The sequence below is a fragment of the Heterodontus francisci genome, chromosome 4, assembly GCF_036365525.1.
Source record: "Heterodontus francisci isolate sHetFra1 chromosome 4, sHetFra1.hap1, whole genome shotgun sequence".
Lineage (NCBI taxonomy): Eukaryota > Metazoa > Chordata > Chondrichthyes > Heterodontiformes > Heterodontidae > Heterodontus > Heterodontus francisci.
In genome coordinates, this window is record NC_090374.1 from 179,179,599 (window position 1) to 179,199,102 (window position 19,504).

General features: G+C 43.1%; 1 protein-coding gene and 1 pseudogene across 5 annotated transcripts in view; one reads left to right on the forward strand and one right to left on the reverse strand.

The window, feature by feature from the left end:
* The window catches only part of LOC137369448 (paralemmin-1-like), a 492,534-nt gene that overhangs the window by 157,211 nt on the left and 315,819 nt on the right, over nucleotides 1–19,504 (reverse strand). The gene's annotated exons all lie outside the window — the stretch shown is intronic.
* LOC137369449 (histone H2B 7-like) lies at nucleotides 7,778–10,829 on the forward strand (annotated as a pseudogene).

Below are 19,504 nucleotides of genomic sequence, written 5' to 3' on the forward strand. Positions count from 1 at the left end.
TCTGGGGAAGTTGAAAAGAACTTGTCACTTCCACCTTGTATAGACACGGCTATCCAACCTTCTGCTTGGAGAAATCCAGTGCAGGTGAAACTGGGACATGTACATTGCACCATCTGTGTAGGAGGAACAATCTCTTTTCTCCCTCCCTTCCTGAAGGCATTGATTGCCTGCTGAGGTACAGTTCAATCAACTTCCAGCACCACCCAAGTAACCATTATCCTTTGTGTGAGCTTTAATAATAAACATTGAATTTTGCCAACTGTGGCTCAGCGGGTAGCACTCTTGTCTCTGTGTCTCAAGGTCATGGGTTCAAGCCTTGCTCCAGAGGCTTAACTAAAAATATCTATACTGGTGCTCCTAGTGCAGTTTGGAGGTGCCATCTTTCAGCCAACACATTAAACTGAAGCTCTGTCTGCCCTCTCAGGTGGATGTAAAAGATTGATGGCTCTATTGCGAGGAACATAAGAACTAGGAGCAGGAGTAGGCAGTTCAGCCCCTCGAGCCTGCTCTGCCATTCAATACGATCATGGCTGATCTCATCTTGGCCTTAACTCCACTTTCCTGCCCGTTCTCCATAACTCTTCAACCCATTACTAATTAAAAATCTGTCCATCTCCTCCTTAAATTTACTCAATGTCCCGGCATCCACCGCACTCTGGGGTAGTGAATTCCACAGACTCACGACCCTTTGAGAGAAGTAATTTCTCCTTATCCCTGTTTTATATCTGCTACCCCTTATCCTAAAACTATGACCTCTTGTTCTAGATTGCCCCACCAGAGGAAACATCTTCTCTACGTCTACTTTGTCAATCCCCTTAATTATCATATATACCTCAATTAGATCTCCTCGCATTCTTCTAAACTCTAGAGAGTAAAGGCCTAAATTGCTCAATATCTCTTCATAAGACAAACCCCTCATCTCTGGAATCAATCTAGTGAACCTCCTCTGAACTGCCTCCAATGCAACTACATCCCTCCTCAAGTAAGGGGACCAAAACTGTACGCAATACTCCAGATGTGGTCTCACTAATGCCTTGTACAGTTGCAGCAATACTTCCCTACTTTTATACTCTATTCCTTTCGCAATAAATGCCAAAATTCCATTTGCCTTCCTTATTACCTGCTGCACCTGCATACTAGTTTTCTGTAATTCATGCACGAGGACACCCAGATCCCTCTGCACCAAAGCACTCTGAAGTTTCTCTCCATTTAGATAATAATTTGCCTTTCTATTCTTCTGACCAAAATGCATAACCTCACACTTATCCACGTTAAACTCCATCCGCCAAATTTTGGCCCATTCACCTAACCTATCCATTTCCATTTGTAAGTTTCTTATTTCTTTACTGCAACTTACTATCCCACCAATTTAGTGTCATCTGCAAATTTGGCTATAGTACCTTCTATCCCTGCATCCAAGTCATTAATTTCTTTGGCCTCTTTATCTCGAGAGACAATGGATAAGCGCCTGGAGGTGGTCAGTGGTTTGTGAAGCAGCGCCTGGAGTGGCTATAAAGGCCAATTCTAGAGTGACAGGCTCTTCCACAGGTGCTGCAGAGAAATTTGTCTGTCGGGGCTGTTACACAGTTGGCTCTCCCCTTGCGACTCTGTCTTTTTTCCTGCCAACGACTTAGTCTCTTCGACTCGCCACACTTTAGCCCCGTCTTTATGGCTGCCCGCCAGCTCTGGCGAACGCTGGCAACTGACTCCCACGACTTGTGATCAATGTCACAGGATTTCATGTCACGTTTGCAGATGTCTTTAAAGCGGAGACATGGACGGCCGGTGGGTCTGATACCAGTGGCGAGCTCGCTGTACAATGTGTCTTTGGGGATCCTGCCATCTTCCATGCGGCTCACATGGCCAAGCCATCTCAAGCGCCGCTGACTCAGTAGTGTGTATAAGCTGGGGATGTTGGCCGCCTCGAGGACTTCTGTGTTGGAGATATGGTCCTGCCACCTGATGCCAAGTATTCTCCGGAGGCAGCGAAGATGGAATGAATTGAGACGTCGCTCTTGGCTGACATACGTTGTCCAGGCCTCGCTGCCATAGAGCAAGGACTGAGGACACAGGCCTGATGCACTCGGACTTTTGTGTTCCGTGTCAGTGCGCCATTTTCCCACACTCTCTTGGCCAGTCTGGACATAGCAGTGGAAGCCTTTCCCATGCGCTTGTTGATTTCTGCATCTAGAGACAGGTTACTGGTGATAGTTGAGCCTAGGTAGGTGAACTCTTGAACCACTTCCAGAGCGTGGTCGCCGATATTGATGGATGGAGCATTTCTGATGTCCTGCCCCATGATATTCGTCTTCTTGAGGCTGATAGTTAGGCCAAATTCATTGCAGGCAGCAGCAAACCTGTCGATGTGACTCTGCAGGCACTCTTCAGTGTGAGATGTTAAAGCAGCATCGTCAGCAAAGAGGAGTTCCCTGATGAGGACTTTCCGTACTTTGGACATCGCTCTTAGACGGGCAAGGTTGAACAACCTTCCCCCTGATCTTGTGTGGAGGAAAATTCCTTCTTCAGAGGACTTGAACGCATGTGAAAGCAGCAGGGAGAAGAAAATCCCAAAAAGAGTGGGTGCGAGAACACAGCCCTGTTTCACGCCACTCAGGATAGGAAAGGGCTCTGATGAGGAGCCATCATGTTGAATTGTGCCTTTCATATTGTCATGGAATGAGGTGATGATACTTAGTAGCTTTGGTGGGCATCCAATCTTTTCTAGTAGTCTGAAGAGACCACGTCTGCTGACGAGGTCAAAGGCTTTGGTGAGATCAATAATATATATTGTAAATAGTTGGGGCCCGAGGACCGAACCCTGTGACACCCCACTAGTTACACCTTGCCAACCAGAAAAGGACCCATTTATCCTGACTCTCTGTTTTCTGTTGGTTAGCCAATCCTCTATCCAAGCTAATAAATTGCCCCTAACCCCATGTGAACTTACCTTGTGTATTCACCTTTTGTGCGGCACCTTATCAAATGCCTTCTGGAAGTCCAGATATACTACATCTACAGGATCCCCATTATCCACTTTACTTGTTACATCTTCGAAGAACTCTAGCAAATTAGTCAAACATGATTTACCCTTCATAAAACCACGCTGACTCTGATGGATTGTGTTTTGACTTTCTAAATGTCCTGTTATTACTTCCTTAATAATGGATTCTAACAATTTCCCAATGACAGATGTTAAACTAACTGGTCTATAGTTTCCTACTTTCTGCCTCCCTCCCTTTTTGAATAAGGGCGTTATATTAGCATTTTTACAACCCACTGGAACCTTTCCTGCATCCAGGGAATTTTGGAATATTATAACCAATGGATTCACCATCTCCGCTGCCACTTCCTTTAAGACCCTAGGATGTAGGCCATCAGACCCTGGGGACTTGTCTGCCATCAATCCCAATAGTTTGCTCAGTACTTTTTCCCTGGTGATGATGATTGTTCCAAGTTCCTCCCTTTCTATAACCTCTGCATTACCTGTCACTATTGGGATGGTACTAGTGTCCTCCACCGTGAAAACTGAGGCAAAATTCTGATTTAGTGTCTCCGCCATTTCTGTGTTCTCCACTATTAACTCCCCAGTCACATCTTCCAAGGGACCAACATTCACTTTAGCTACTCTCTTCCCTTTTATATACTTATAGAAGCTTGTGCTATCCGTTTTTATATTTTGCACTAGTTTTCTTTCATAATTTACCTTTGCTCTTTTTATTACTTTTTTAGTGACCCTTTGTTGATCTTTAAAAGTTTCCCAATCTTCCAGCCTGCCACTGGCCTTTGCAATATGGTATGCCTTAGTTTTTGTCTTTATGTTATTCCATAACTTCCTTGCTTAGCCATGGATGTTTTTTCCCCCCCTTAGAATCTTTCTTCCACTCTGGAGTATATTTTAGTTGGGAGGAATTGAATATCTCCTTAAACATCTACCGCTGCTCATCAACTGTCCTACCTTTTGGTATTCCTGCCCAGTCCACTAGGGCCAAATCTGTCCTCATGCCTATGTAATTACCTTTGTTTCACTCCAGAACGCTAGTGTGGGACTCCAGTTTCTCACCCTCAAACTGAATTTGAAATTCTAGCATGCTCTGATCACTCTTCCCGAGAGGATCCTTACCTATGAGATCATTAATTAATCCCACATCATTACATAATACCAAATCTAGAATAGCCTGCTCCCTGGTTGGTTCCACAACATATTGCCCCAAAAAACAATCTCTAATACATTCAATGAACTCTCCCTCGAGGCTACCCTTGCCAATTTGGTTAATTCAGTCTATATGCATATTAAAATCACCCATGATTATTGCCGTACCTTTCTTACAAGCACCCAGTATTTCCTGGTTTATACTGTGCCCCACTGCGGATCTACTGTTTGGGGACCTATAGATTACTCCCACCAGGGACTTCTTTCCCTTGCTATTTCTTATTTCTACCCCGATTGATTCTAGGTCTTGATCTCCAGTGCCTATATCATTTCTCACTACAGCACTGATCTCTTCCTTTACTAACAAAGCTACACCACCTCCTTTTTCTTCCTGCCTATCCTTCCGAAATATTGAGTACCCTTGGATATTCAATTCCCAAACCTGGTTTCCCTGCAACCACATCTCAGTAATTGCCACTAAATCATACCCATTCGTCTCTACTTGCGCTGTTAACTCATTAATTTTATTCCGAATGCTTTGTGCATTCAGATACAAAGCCTTTAAGTTTGTTCTAATATCAAATTTCCCTACTCTTGTACAATTCCTTGGTGCAATATGACGTTCACACATTCTGTCCCTACCTTTTATTTTCTGGTAACAATCAGCTTCATCACTAACCTGCACTCCTACCTTCTCCTTTAACTTTGACTTCCTAATTTTCCATGCAACTGAACCCTCCCACCCACTATTTAGTTTAAAGCCCTATCTACAGCCCTAGTTATGCGATTCGCCAGGACTCTGGTCCCAGCATGATTCAGGTGGAGCCCGTCCCATCGGAACAACTCCCTCCTTCCCCAGTACTGGTGCCAATGCCCCATGAATTCGAACCCATTCCTCCCACACCAATCTTTGAGCCATGCATTTACCTCTCTAATCTGTGCCAATTAGCTCGTGGCTCAGGTAGTAATCCAGAGATTATTTCCTTTTTTGTTCTGCTTTTTAATTTAGCCCTGATCTGCTCATATTCCCTCAGCACAACCTCTATCCTCATTCTACCTATATCGTCGGTACCTATGTGGACCACGACAACTGGATCTTTCCCCTCCCATTCCAAGTTCCTCTGCAGCCCAGATGAGATATCCTGAACCCTGGCACCAGGCAGCCAACACAGCCTTCGGGACTCTCGATGCTGGCCGCAGAGAACAGTGGCTATGCCCCTAACTATACTATTCCCGATTACGACAACATTTCTCTTTTCTCCCCCCACTTGAATGGCTCCCTGTACCACGGTGCTATGGTCAGATTGCTCATTCTCCCTACAGTTCCTGCTCTCGTCCACACAGGGAGCAAGAATCTCGAACCTGTTGGACAAGGACAAGGGCTGAGGCTCCTGCAGCACTACCTCCTGGATCCCTCTACTTGCCTCACTCATAGTCACACCCTCCTGTCCCTGACCACTGGCCGAATTCAAGGTAGTTAATCTAAGGGGTGTGATTGCCTCCTGAAACACAGCGTCCAGGTAACTCTTCCCTTCCAAAATGTGTCGCAGTGTCCGAAGCTCAGATTCCAGCTCATCAACTCTGAGCCGGAGTTCCTCGAGCAGCCAACACTTGCTACAGATGTAGTCAGTAGGAACCACAATGGGGTCCACCAGCTCCCACATCATGCAGGTACAACACATCGTCTGGCCCTGCATCTCTATTTTATTTAATTAGATTTTAATTTGTTTTTTAAATTTCCGACTGGTCTTTAGTTTTTAATCTGTAAAATATTTCTCCTATTCACCTTTAATCTGAAATCGACTTAGAGTAGGTAATTCAACTGTTCCTGTGCTGTAATTTTCTTTGTTCTTTTAGGCGACAGGTTTAGCTGGAGGATTTGGATCGGCGTAGGCTTGGAGGGCCGAAGGGCCTGTTCTTGTGCTGTAATTTTCTTTGTTCTTCTTTGTTCTTTAGCAGTTACTTACCAACTCATGAACTTACGGTTTTCCTGTGATGTCACTCTGTTTTTTTTCTATGTTTGTACTCCCTTAAAATACTCTCTCTGTGGTTTCCGACTCTGTTCCTTTTGGCGCGCTTTTTAAAGCTCTGCTCCCACTGTGTTTTCTCTCTCTCTCTCTCTCTCTGAGTGGTGGAGTTCTCCCCAGCGTCCTGACCAATATTTATCACTCAACCAACATCACTAAAGCATTGCTGTTTGTGGAAGCTTGCTGTGCACACACTGACTGCCACGTTTCCTGCATTACAACACTGACTACACTTCAAAAGTATTTCATTGGCTGAAATGCACTTTGGGACGTTCTCAGGTCATGAAAGGTGCTATATAAATACAAGTCTTTCTTTCTTATTCAATGATGGGCAGTCATTCACAGCAAAGCGTGTTCCACTGCAGACATGAGATCCACACATGGGCACTGACTAAGGTTTCATGCAGTAACGCCACAACTTATTTTGTGACCGTCCTTCCATGAATTTAACGTAATTCTCTCTCACTGCAGACAATCAATGAGGGACTGTTTGGTAGATTGTGCAGAGGTCAGTCTTAGTTCCCTCCGTGACTTGAGTAGGTAACTTTATTGACTGAATTAGCAAAGCAAAAATGACAATGAAGGAGGGGTAACACAGGAGTGAATAAATTGTCGTCCCAGTGAGTACTTTGTACTTAATCACATATCGGCTCTAAATCAGAACCAAGCTGCTTGCTAAACTCATGACATTGCTCAACCAGTGCAGGTGGCTTATCAGATAGCACAAATTGAAAGGAACGTTGACATGACCTTTCACTTTTCCTTTACAAGCCACTGTCTGTGAGCCAATGGCTGAAGGAAAACCAGATACCGCACATTTGAATGGCACTTACTGACAAATCGCAGAACGGCCATTATAAAATTGGAGGTTAATTAGTTATTCATAACAGCTGGAAATTACTGAATTGCAGAATTCAATTAAAATAATTTTGTTGAATAAAGGAAAAGTGACAAGAGGAGAATGCTCATCTGACACAAGTGACTGGAAATTGCTCCCGAGAAAAAGAATGACAGACTTGAATTGCAAAACATGATCACAAATATATGATTCAGCATCCTTCAGAAACAACAACCTGCATTTACATAGCATCAGTAGCAGAGTAAAACATCCCAAGGTGCTTCACTGGGGCGTTATCCAACAAAATTTGACACTGAGCCACATGAAGAGATATTAGGACAGGTGACCAAAAGCTTGGTTGAAGAGATAGGTTTTAAAAATGTCTTAAAAGAGAGAGAGGGGTTTAGGGAGGGAATTCCGGAGCCTAGGACCCATTCAGCTGAAGGTACAGCTGCAAATGATGGTGTGATGAAAATCAGGGATGCGCAAGAGGCCAGAATTGGAGGAGTGTAATTAGTTTGGGAGGGTTGTGGGGGTGGAGAGGTTATGGAGATCGGGAGGAATCATAGAAACAGGAGATGACTGCAATTAGAAAAGCAAAGAATGGGCAACCAACAACAGCACAGCAGAGGTTTCAGATCGCGACAGGACGGTGAAGTAAAGAACTTCCTCCGAAAAAAAACAAGTGAAACCACACAACTTACAGAAGCAGGTCCTCACATCTACAAAACAGTGCTAACCTGATATGCACAGAGTGGAAAAATCAATCGCCTGATTTTGCACACGTTTCAGAGGCTCAGCTTGAAGGAGATCTTTAGAACCATTTTCTGCTTCGGTTCAACAGCCTGCCAACAGCACGCTCCTGCTGCTAACCAATGTCAGTTTTGTGGCTTTCGATTTAGAAATGAGGAACTAGTGACACAGGTTCGTCCTGGCAGCTGCTTGGCATGCACTAAGCTATAGAACTGTAAAGCTTAGTTATACTCAGCATAGTTAAAACTTGGAATACATCATTTAACATAAATCGGTTTGTCATAAATGAATCGCCTTTTATTTTACTGGTGGTTGTCCCGTCCTAAACCTCTTCAGCTCTCTACCTCCTTTAAGATACTCCTTAAAACCTCTCTCTTCACCTGTCCCAATTATGGTGTCATATTTTGTTTGATAACGCTTCTGTAAAGGCCCTTGGGGTGCTTTACTACATTAAAGGCGCTATATAAATGCATGTTTTTGTCAATACCATCACAGTGACAACAGACCGACAGTAACAGATTAGACGAGGTATTGACGCACATTAATCACACCTCCAGCAATGCCAAAACTGTCCGGCCTCGCTCACATCCAGTGATACAGTTCTTCAGACCAAATGTATCACTTCAATATGTTCTAAATCTATGCCAGTGATATTCCCCAAGGTGTTACAGTTTTAACTAGTCCGAACATGGTGATATTTCAATGTCATTTGCCTGCGTTTCACGACCTATTTTTGCTGATTTGTCACTGTCAATACTGTTTATTTCCGTGGGATTTAAAGATTGTGGTTGCCTTAACCCTTAGAATACCAGAAATGAATTATTCAATTTTAGCAAGAACACATTCTGGGGCTTAAGGGGAGTTGCCTGATTAAGCAGTTGCTTATGATTTTTGCTTGTTTAAAAAAAAATGGATTGATGTTCGATTGTTTGTGTTTGAGTTAAAATTAAAACAAAGGCCCCATTTTCAGTATATCTATAGCAATATTGCACCCACATTAGGCTTTGTCAATTGCATCTAGATATTTAAATGGAAGAAAGACGTGAAGTTTTTACAGAAGTTTTGGGGATTGTTCATAAAGCCTTATGGTCAATGAAATACTTCTGAAGTGAAGTCACTGTTGTAATGTTGAAAGTGCAGCAGCCAAATAGTGCACAGCAAGCTCCCACAAACAGCAATGGGATATGTGAGCAGATGAACTGTTTTAGTGATGTGGGTTCATGGATAAATATTGGCCAGGATATAAGGGAGAACTTCCCTGCTAATCTTCAAAATAATACCATGGGATCTTTTACATCCACCTGAGAGGGCAGATGCGGCCTCAGTTTAATAACACAGCTGAAATACAGCACCTCTGACAACACAGCACTTCCTCAGTACTGTGGCCTAGGTTTTGTACCCACTGAGCCACAGCTGACAGAATTGGTGCTCCCAATTTGAATGCTTTGCTATTTTCTCCCAGACTACATCACTTCCTATTTTAGATAAATTTGATCTGTGGCGTAATGGTAATGTCACTAGACTAGTAATCCAGAGGTCTTGGCTAATGTCCTGGGGACACGGGTTCAAATCCAACCTCAGCAGCTGGTGGAATTATATCCAATTAATTAAAATCTGGAATTAGTCTCAGTAATGGTACCATGAAACTATCATTGATTGTTGTAAAAACCTATCTGGTTCACTAATGTCCTTTTGGGAAGAAAATCTGCTGTCCCTACCTGGTCTGACCTATATGTGACTCCAGACCCACAGCAATGTGGTTGACTCTTAACTGTCCTCTGCAATGGCCTAGCAAGCCACTCAAGTCAAGGGAAATTAGGGATGGGCAGCAAATTCTGTCCTTACCAGCGCTGCCCACATCCCAAGAAAGGATTCCAAAAAAAATTCCACTGTCCCTTGCTGCAGCAGTGGAATGAGGTGGTGTGGGGCAGGGAGTGTAACAGAGCATAATTTGAGGAGGAGATATCCTTAGCCGGGCCTATAAGTTTCCAAATAGTTGGCTTGAAGCAACATTATGGAGGCCAATGAGCAGGCCGAAGCCTGCCCTCTCATACTTTGTACATTTGCAGCAGAGAAACAGAATTAATGTTCAATTTTTAAAATAATTACTTTGTGATCAAAAAGTTATACCAAGAAATTACAAGGAAAATGTTCCTAGCTAATTACTGCATTTTCTTGCTGTCTCCTTGTGTGTCAGCTGTGACTCGGTTGGCAGCACTCTTGTTGTGGGTTCAATTCCCACGCCAGCAGTTGAGCACAAAAAGCAAGACCAACATTCTAGTGCAGTACTGAAAGAGTGCTGCACTGTTGGAGGTTCTGGCTTTTAGGTAAGACATTAAACTGAGGCCCCATCTGCCCTCTCAGGTGGATCTAATAGATCCCATGGTGCTTCTTCGAAGAAGAATAAGAGCGTTATCCCCAGTGTATCCACTATTTATCCCTCAATCAACATCACAAAAACAGATTAGTTGGTCAATATTACATTGCTGTTGCCGGGACTGTTCTGTGTGCAAACTGGTTTCTGCTTTTCCTGCATTACAACAGTGACTACACTTCAACAGTACTTCATTGGCTGTAAAGCACTTTGAGACGTCCTGTGGTCATGAAAGGCGGTATATAAAACGCAAGCCTTTCTTTTCCCCCCCACCAATCATTACCATTCTGTCTCTAAAGTTTATTGTGACCATGGTTGATAACAAGAAAGCACCAATTCCCAAGAAGGACACCATGAAAGCCCTGAAGAAGGTGCCAACGAAGGGCAGCAAGAAGGGAAATGATCCAGGAAAGAAAGTTACTCCATCTACATCTACAAAGGGATAAAGCAGTATCACCCTGACACCAGCATCTCCTCTAAGGCTATAAGCATCATGAATTCATTTGTGAACAATATTTCCAGTGCATCGCGGGTAAGGCTTTCCGCCTGGCCCATTACAACAAGCGCAGCACCATCAGCTCCTGGGAGATCCAGACCGTCGTCCGCCTGCTGCTGCCCGGGCAGCTGGTCAAGCACACCACGCCAGAAGGGACAAAGGCAGTGACCAAGTACACTAGCCCCAAGTAAAATTCCATACTGAACTGAAAATAGTCTAAGAGGACAAGTACATTTATTTGGAGGCACCTCACAGACTAGGCTGCGTTAACAACTACTGATGGTGAATTCGAATGGTCGTCAATGTCGGGAATGCAACAGGAGTTGGAAAAATTGTAGATTTTTTAGATCCGTGTAGTCTTGTGAATCCTGGATCATTTTGTGTATCTTGGGCCCTGTAATGGAAGCACAAGCACATATATAGAGCTGGGGAGATGTTGGGGCAATTTCAGTATCTGGAGCAGGTGGCAGTGGCATTCCACAGGGCTCAGTGTTGGATCCTTGCTGTTTGTGGTATATGTTAATGATTTCGATTTAAATGTGGGTGGCATGATTGGGAAATTTGCTGATGACACAAAAATTGACCGTGTAGTTAATAGTGAGGAGGAAAGCCATGGACTCCAGAATGATATCAATGTTTTGGTTGAGTGGGCGGAAAAGAGGCAAATGAAATTCAATCCAGAGAAGTGTGAGGTAATGCATTTGGGGAAGACAAATAAAGCGATGGAATATACAATAAACAACAGAACATTGAGAGGGGTAGAAGAAGTATGTGACCTTGGAGTGCATGTCCACAGGTCCCTGAAGGTGTTATTCACATGGCAGAAATTATCAGACACTAAACCTACAAGCTAAAACTACTCATCCAATTTATTGACTTTCAAATATAGAGAAGAAAAAATATGCTACAAAGTACAGTCAACTGTACTTTAAAATGAGCATACAAATATTTTAAAATAAACGATCATACAGATGTTTCCTTCAAAACAGTGAGCAGCCCTTCTCTAAAATTAGAACAGTCTCGTGACCTCAGGACGTCCCAAATTGCTTCACAGCAGTGAAATACTTTTGAAGTGTAGTCACTGTGGTAATGTAGGAAACGTGGCAGCTAATTTGTGCACAGCAGGCTCCCACAAACAGCAATGTGATAAAGCCCAGATAATCTTGTTTTAGAATTGTTGGTTGAGGGATAAATATTCGCCAGGATATTGGAGATAATGCACCCCGCTCCCCTTCAAAATCGTGCCATGGGATCTTTTACACCCACTTGACAGCACAGCACCCGAAAGACTTGAACTAAAATCGTCCCCTGGAACCACGCCTCTTACAGAAAGTTTCATGTGAAATATAGAAGCCAAACTCTCACACAACTCTTGGAATCTGAACAGAGAGTTTAAATAAAACTTGACATCGGAAGAATTAAAAAAGTGTGTGGGGGGAGTATGTTAAAGTTAAAGTGTTCCCCTCAAAAAATGTTCTCGCCAACTGTCTCAACACGTCAACATTTAAAAAGATGTCTTGAAATCTGTCACTAAGATTTATGATGATCCTTTTCATACCACTGTATGCTTAACAAATTAAAGAGACTGTTTTAGTTTGTTGACACATTATCATTAATTTAATCATTATCCATCTCTCTGGTAGAACTCTACAAAGGTGACACATGGATATAAAGTTTGATAGAGGAGTCTGGTGGGAACCAGTCTGAACTTCTTGAATAGCCAAGTACAACAGATAGGGAGGTCAGGGATCTGACAAGGCAATGTCAAAAAGGCACACCATTAGGGAAGTTCCAAGGACACACTGGCATCAATTGAAGTGAATGAAATTTTTTTCACACCTGGACAATGGTATTGAACTAACTCAAGAGTGTTAGCCAGCACAGCCTGTGTCATTAACTCTTTTCAGACTGACCTCTCAGCAGATTGCCCACCTAGAAAGATTTCTCAGCAAAATGACATATTTTTTTCTCAGTTCAGTAATGTTAGAACCACAAGTACATAACAGCGATATCTGTGCTATAATCATACCAAGTACCTGCTAACTAATGAAGATCTATTCCAATGTGGGGAAAATGAATCTTTATCATTTTTCCATACTTTGAAAAAGGAAGAAAGAGGAGAGATTTCTGCAGTGTCCTAGCCAATGTTTACTCCCTAATCAACATCACTAAACAAATTGGTCATTATTTTATGACCTCAGGACATCCCAAACTGCTTTACAGCCAATTAAGTACTTCCAAAGTATAGGCACTGTTGTAGTGTCGGAAACACGGTGCCAATTTGGCACAGCAAGATCCCACAAACAGCAATGGGACAAATGACTAGATGGTCTGTTTTTAGTGATGTTGGCTGAGGAATAAATATTTACCAGAGCACTCGGCAGCATTCCGCTGCTCTTCTTCAAAATAGTGCTCTGGGATCTCTTAGGTCCACCTGAGAGCAGACCGGGCCTCGGTTTAACAGCTCACCCAAAAGATGTCATCTCTGACAGTGCAGCAGTCCCTCAGTACTGCAATGGAATGTCAGCCTAGATTTTGTGCCCAAGCCCTAGAGTGAGACTTGAACCTACAGTCTTGACTCATAGGTGAGAACAGAGTCACAGCTGACACCATTAATTACCATATTAATATTAGAAAATATATATATGAGCAAGAATTTGTTTGCCACCCTTTTACAGTGACTCATCAGGGAGTTATGGTATCAGGCAGCCTGTGACAAATATAAGGACTTTTCTGAATGCTCTCCGTTCAACTAATTTCATTAATGTGGTTCTTAGATTGCTTGTCCATAATAAGGAGCTTTTGGAAAAGAAAGCGTTTGGTCTGTGATGTCAATGGGAAATGATTCTTTTTCTGCACAAGTATGAATGGCAATTTCAGTCTGGCCGATAAAGACAGCTCATTGTCTGCATCTTGTCATTGATTTTCTCACGAAATGCTTGTTCAACATCTCCTTGAAATTATTGATATTATCAGCCTTAATTGCTTCCCTAGATATTCCATTCCAAGCTTTCACCATACTTTTTGTGAAATAGTTACAGCACAGAAGGAGGCCATTCAGCCTATCATGTTCGTCCTGGCTCTTTGCAAGAGTAACTCAGCTAGTCTCACTCTCCCGCCTTTTCCCCGCAGCCCTGCAATTATTTTTTCTTCAGATAATTATCCAATTCCTTTTCGAAAGTCCTGATTGAAAAATTGATATCTGATCAGTCAGTGCACCTTCACGCCTCTGTGCATCATCCTATGCCCCATTGTTTAAAAATCCCTCCATGGCCTCGCCCTTCCCTTTCTCTGCAACCTCTGCCAGCCCTACAACCCTCCAAGAACTCTGCACTCCTCCAATTTTGGCATCTTGCTCATCACCAATTTCCTTTGCTTCAGCATTGGTAACTATATGTGCAGCTGCCAAGGCCCTAAGCTCTGGAATTCCCTCCTTAAACCTCTCCACCTCTCGCTCTTCCTTTAAGATGATCCTTAAAGCCTACTGCTTTGACCAGGCTTTTGACAACCTGTCCTAAAATCTCATGTGGCTCGATGTCGTATTTTGCTTGATAATGGCTCCTGTGAAGCATCTTGGGATTTTCACTATCTTAAAGGTGCTATATAAATGCAAATTGTTGCTCACAAGGAATGAAAGTGCAAAAATAAGTCAACTTCTGCTGTTTCTGGTGTCCGATATCAGGTATCAGATGGTGCCATATTTAGAGTTTTTATCTAATAATCCTAAGAGCAGTTTAGGATTCATTTACATTACGATGTTGCAATTAACTTACATCCAGTCCACATACAAGCTCAACACTGAGTTCAACAATTTCAGATCATAACCACCACTCCTATTCTTTAAGACAGCAGGTGCTGGTAATGATTCTGCTATTTCCATTTACACTTCCTCTAGACCCATCTTTTGTTTCTTCACGTGTCCCATTACTAGCCTCTTTTGCCTTGCATCATCATCCCTTTTGTCATTTAATCTCTTCTGTCTTCCACCCTGTCACAGACCTTTCCCTTTTGTTCTTTCCTCCCCTCCGTTCTTGCTTAAAAGCTGTTACATCTTGAACATTTTCCAGTTCTGATGAAACATTAACTCTGTTTCTCTCTCCACAGATGCTGGCTGACCTGCTGAGTATTAGGCCTGCCAACTGAGGCCAGATGTAGAGTGCTAGCGAATCCTCAGCCCAGGTTAGATCCTGACCGATTTTCCTTCTTACTGAAGACAATAAAACAGAAAACTGGACAGTGTTTAAGCATGCTGCCGATTGACTAGGTGGTGTCCATTATTATTATTCATCATTTGAAGGAGATGATGCTGCTGAAATTGGTCCCTTGTCAGAGGAAGGTAGAGGAAACATAGACAAAATTCCATGTACAGATTTTATATGTTTAGTGATTTTAAGTATGAAGATAATGTAAAATTCTACAGGAGTGTAGCTTTCTCCAATGAGTTTAGAAATACATAGAATATATAGCACAAAAACAGGCTATTCAGCCCAACTAGTCTGTGCTTACACTCCATGAATCTCCTCCCATTCCATCTACCTCATCTCAGCATATCTTTCTATTCCTTTTTCTCTCATGTACTCGTCTAGTTTATTTTTAAAGCATCTCAGCTGTTTGCCTCAGCCACTTCCTGTCATAGCAAGTTCCATATTTTAACCACTCTCTGGGCAAAGAAATGTCTCCTTATTTCCCTACTGGTTTTATTAGTAACTATCTTGTATTTATAGCCGCTAGTTTTGAACTCTCCACAAATGGAAACATTCCCTCCAGATCTATCTGTCCAAACTATTCATAATTTTAAAAGGCTCTATCAGGTATCCTCTAAGTTTTCTCTTTTCTAAAGAAAAATGCCCCACTGTTCAATGTTTCAAAATCAGTTAAAATTATTTTTTAATGTCTACAAACAAGCATTTTATCTCAGTGGCAAGGACCAAGTGACCTGAACACCTCCTTACTTTTCCGAACTGGAATTCTGAGCAGAAAATCCTCGACTGGTTATGAGTAGGACTCAAGTCAACTGTCAATGTTGACAAGTATGTGGAAATTCTCCTCACATCAGCCACTTTCCCTAAATAGATCTGCTCTTATCAAGTTTGACAGTATATTTTATTATACTTCAAAAGCTGGTGGTATGGCATTTATGAACAGGACAGCTCTTAAGGGTTAATACAAAAGAATTAGTTTGGGTGCTACTTTTTTCTCCTGCTCTTGAAAAACGTTCTGAGTGATTTCCTGACTGTTCCCTTCTAATTGACTCCCCCACCCAGATTTAGGTCTCATACGAACATACGAATTGGGAGCAGAAGTAGGCCACTCGGCCCCTCGAGCCTGCTCTGCCATTCAACAAGTTCATGGCTGAACGGATTACTCCATATTCCCACCTACCCCAGATAACCTTTCACCCCCTTGCTTACCAAGAATCTATCTAACTCTGCCTTAAACATATTCAAAGACTGCTTCCACCGCCCTTTGAGGAAGAGAGTTCCAAAGACTCACGACCCTCAGAGAAAAAAATTCTCCTCATCTCTGTCTTAAATGGGCAACCCCTTATTTTTAAACAGTGACCCCTAGTTCTAGATTCTCCCACAAGGGGAAACATCCTTTCCACATCCACCCTGTCAAGACCTCTCAGGATCTTATATGTTTCAATCAAGTCGCCTTACTCTTCTAAACTCCAGCCAAAACAAGCCTAACCTGTCCAACCTTTCCTCATAAGACAACCCACCCATTCCAGGTATTAGTCTAGTAAACCTTCTCTGAACTGCTTCCAACACATTTACATCCTTCCTTAAATAAGGAGACCAGCACTGTCCACAGAACTCCAGATGTGATAAACGATAACATTGTATTAGCTTTCCTAATTACATGCTGTACCTGCACACTAACCTTTTGCAATTCATGCACTAGGACACCCAGATCCCTCTGCATCTCAGAACTCTGCAATCTCTCACCATTTAGATAATATGCTTCTTTTTTATTCTTCCTGCCAAAATGGATAATTTCACATTTTTCCACATTCTACTCCATTTGCCAGGTATTTGCCCCTCACTTAACCTATCTATATCCCTTTATAGCCTCTTTATGTCCTCTTCACAACTTACTTTCCTACCTATCTCTGTGTCATCAGCAAATTTAGCAACCATACCTTCGGTCTCTTCATCTAAGTCATTTATATAAATTGTAATAAGTTGAGGCCCCAGCACTGATCCCTTTGGCACACCACTCGTTACATCTTGCCAACCAGAAAATGACCCATTTATGCCTACTCTGTTTCCTGCTAGCTAACCAATCTTCTGTCTGTGCCATTCTGGAGCGTTTCCTGTATTTTTTCCTGCTGTGGATTTAAGATAGATTTAGGAAAAGTTCCTTTCATTTTTTTATGGAATGCTAGCTTCTCATGATTTCATCTTTGAATCAGTGAGCAAACATACTGTATCCAAACTCTGTTCGAGCACTTACTGGTGGCAATCAGAAGAATCCCACCCTTCCCCCCACCCCGGGAGCCTAGAAAAACTGTGGCAGGGACAGGGCCGGGGGGTAGATTCTGAAAAAATCAGTATCACAAACAAACAAATGTGCAAATGGGCAACTATATTTCTGGCTTTTACTGAGGTGGGCTGTTGTGGATAATCAGTATGAGCAATGATAGCCAGTACAGGGGAATGGAATGTTGACCCAGTGTTGTTTTACGTTAGTGGGAGTGTCAGACTGACATGGCAGAGGATGCTCTCCTGCTGTTAGGGATGACGACGATGACCAGAACAACTTGCATTTATATAGCACCTTTAATCTTGGAAAAATGTCCCAGGGTGCTTCACAGAAGTGCAATCGGACATACATTGATAACGAGCCCGAGAGAGAGATATGGGGCTGGGTTTGGGGGAAACTAAAAGCTTGATGAGGTAGATTTAACAACAACTTGGATTTATATAGCACCTTTAATATTGTAAAATGTTCCAAGGTGGTTCACAGGAGTGTTACCAGACAAAACTTGAACTCCTTGGTTTAATGCCTCATGTGAAAGGTGGCACCTCTGATGGTGAGCGCTCCCTCAGTACTGCACTAGGACTGTCAGCCTGGATTTTGTGGTCAAGTCTGCCCTTGAACCATTCTGATGCAGAGGTGAGAGTACTGCCCACGGAGCCACACCTGGCACCAATTTGGAAATTCACAATGTTGTTTAACACAGAGATTGTACCCTCAGCTACCTCACTGAGGAAGGCGACGGATTCTGTCTCTAGGGGCCACATTTGCATTGCCACCCGGGGGTGCTGGTGATTCTGGCCATACCAGCAGAAGCTGCTCTTTAAGCTGCTCCTGATGCCTCCGGAAGTGGCAACGCCAGTTCATTTACCCCACAAGTTTGTCACAGCAGTCAGGACTGCCATCAGTGTCAGCTCCGCAATGTAAAAGCGCAACCAAGGGTCCATTTCAGCTCATCTCTGAAAATTCATACAATTTGCATTGCAAACTGTTTTAAGTAGGTCACAGCTTGCCGTGGTTTTCCGTTACGTGTGTAAACATACTGTATCAGTCTGGAGGAAACTGCTTTCACTCTAGTGCACCTTAGTTTTATTCTACAGTCCCACAGGGATGACAAGATGTTTAGTTTAGTTTAGTTTAGAGATACAGCACTGAAACAGGCCCTTCGGCCCACCGAGTCTGTGCCGACCATCAACCACCCATTTATACTAATCCTACACTAATCCCATATTCCTACCACATTCCCACCTGTCCCTATATTTCCCTACCACCTACCTATACTAGGGGCAATTTATAATGGCCAATTTACCTACCAACCTGCAAGTCTTTTGGCTTGTGGGAGGAAACCCACGCCGACACAGGGAGAACTTGCAAACTCCACACAGGCAGTACCCGGAATTGAACCCGGGTTGCTGGAGCTGTGAGGCTGCGGTGCTAACCACTGCGCCACTGTGCCGCCCTAAGATGGCTAGACCCTTCTAATTTTAGGATTGAAACAGATCAAATCCCTAAAAGTTTATATAGAATTTGCAGCATAGAAACAGGCCATTCGGCCCAAGTGGTCTATGCTGGTATTTATGCTCCACATGAACCTCCTCCCACCTAACTTCACATAATGACTACTTAAGCTCAGTGCTGGCAGATGAGGTCAAAGTTGGAATCTTGTGGGAGAGGGATGGAATACAGTGGAGTACGATCCTGAAAAGTTAATTTAAAATCATAGAGACTTACAGGTCTAAGGGAGTGTTGCGCCGTCTTCCCAGTCTGCCCTCTCAGGTTGGCATAAGAAATTCCATGGCACAATTTGGAAGAGGAGCAGGGAATTTTTTCCCCTGGTGTCCTGCCCAATATTGGTCTCCCAATCAACATCACCAAATCAGATTATCTGATCATTATCTCATTACTGTTTATGGGAGCTTGCTGTGCACAAATTGGCTGCCGCGTTTCCTATATTACAACAGTGACTACACTTCAAAAGTACTTCATTGGTTGTAAAGCGCTTTGTGATATCCTGAGGTTGTGAAAGGCGCTATAGAAATGCAAGTTTTCCTTTCACCCATCTTCAGAAAAGATATAAAACCCAAAAATAAGGCAGCCGACAAATAACCCAAACTGAACTTTGGATCTTGGGGCTTACAGTTACGATTGCCCTGGATAAGTATTAGATGATCAACACACACTGAGAATTTGGCCATTGTGGAGGTACATCACTGGAACTCCCTCAAGACTGCACTGGGCTGGATTTAATGGGCCACCCGGAGACAGGCTAGGGGGCAGTGGCCCATAGAATTGTAGTGGGAAGCTGAGGGCTCGTCACTTTCCCGTCGCACCGCAATTAAGTTGGGAGCGGGATAGGCCAACGACAGCCTTCCCACCCAGAGGCCAA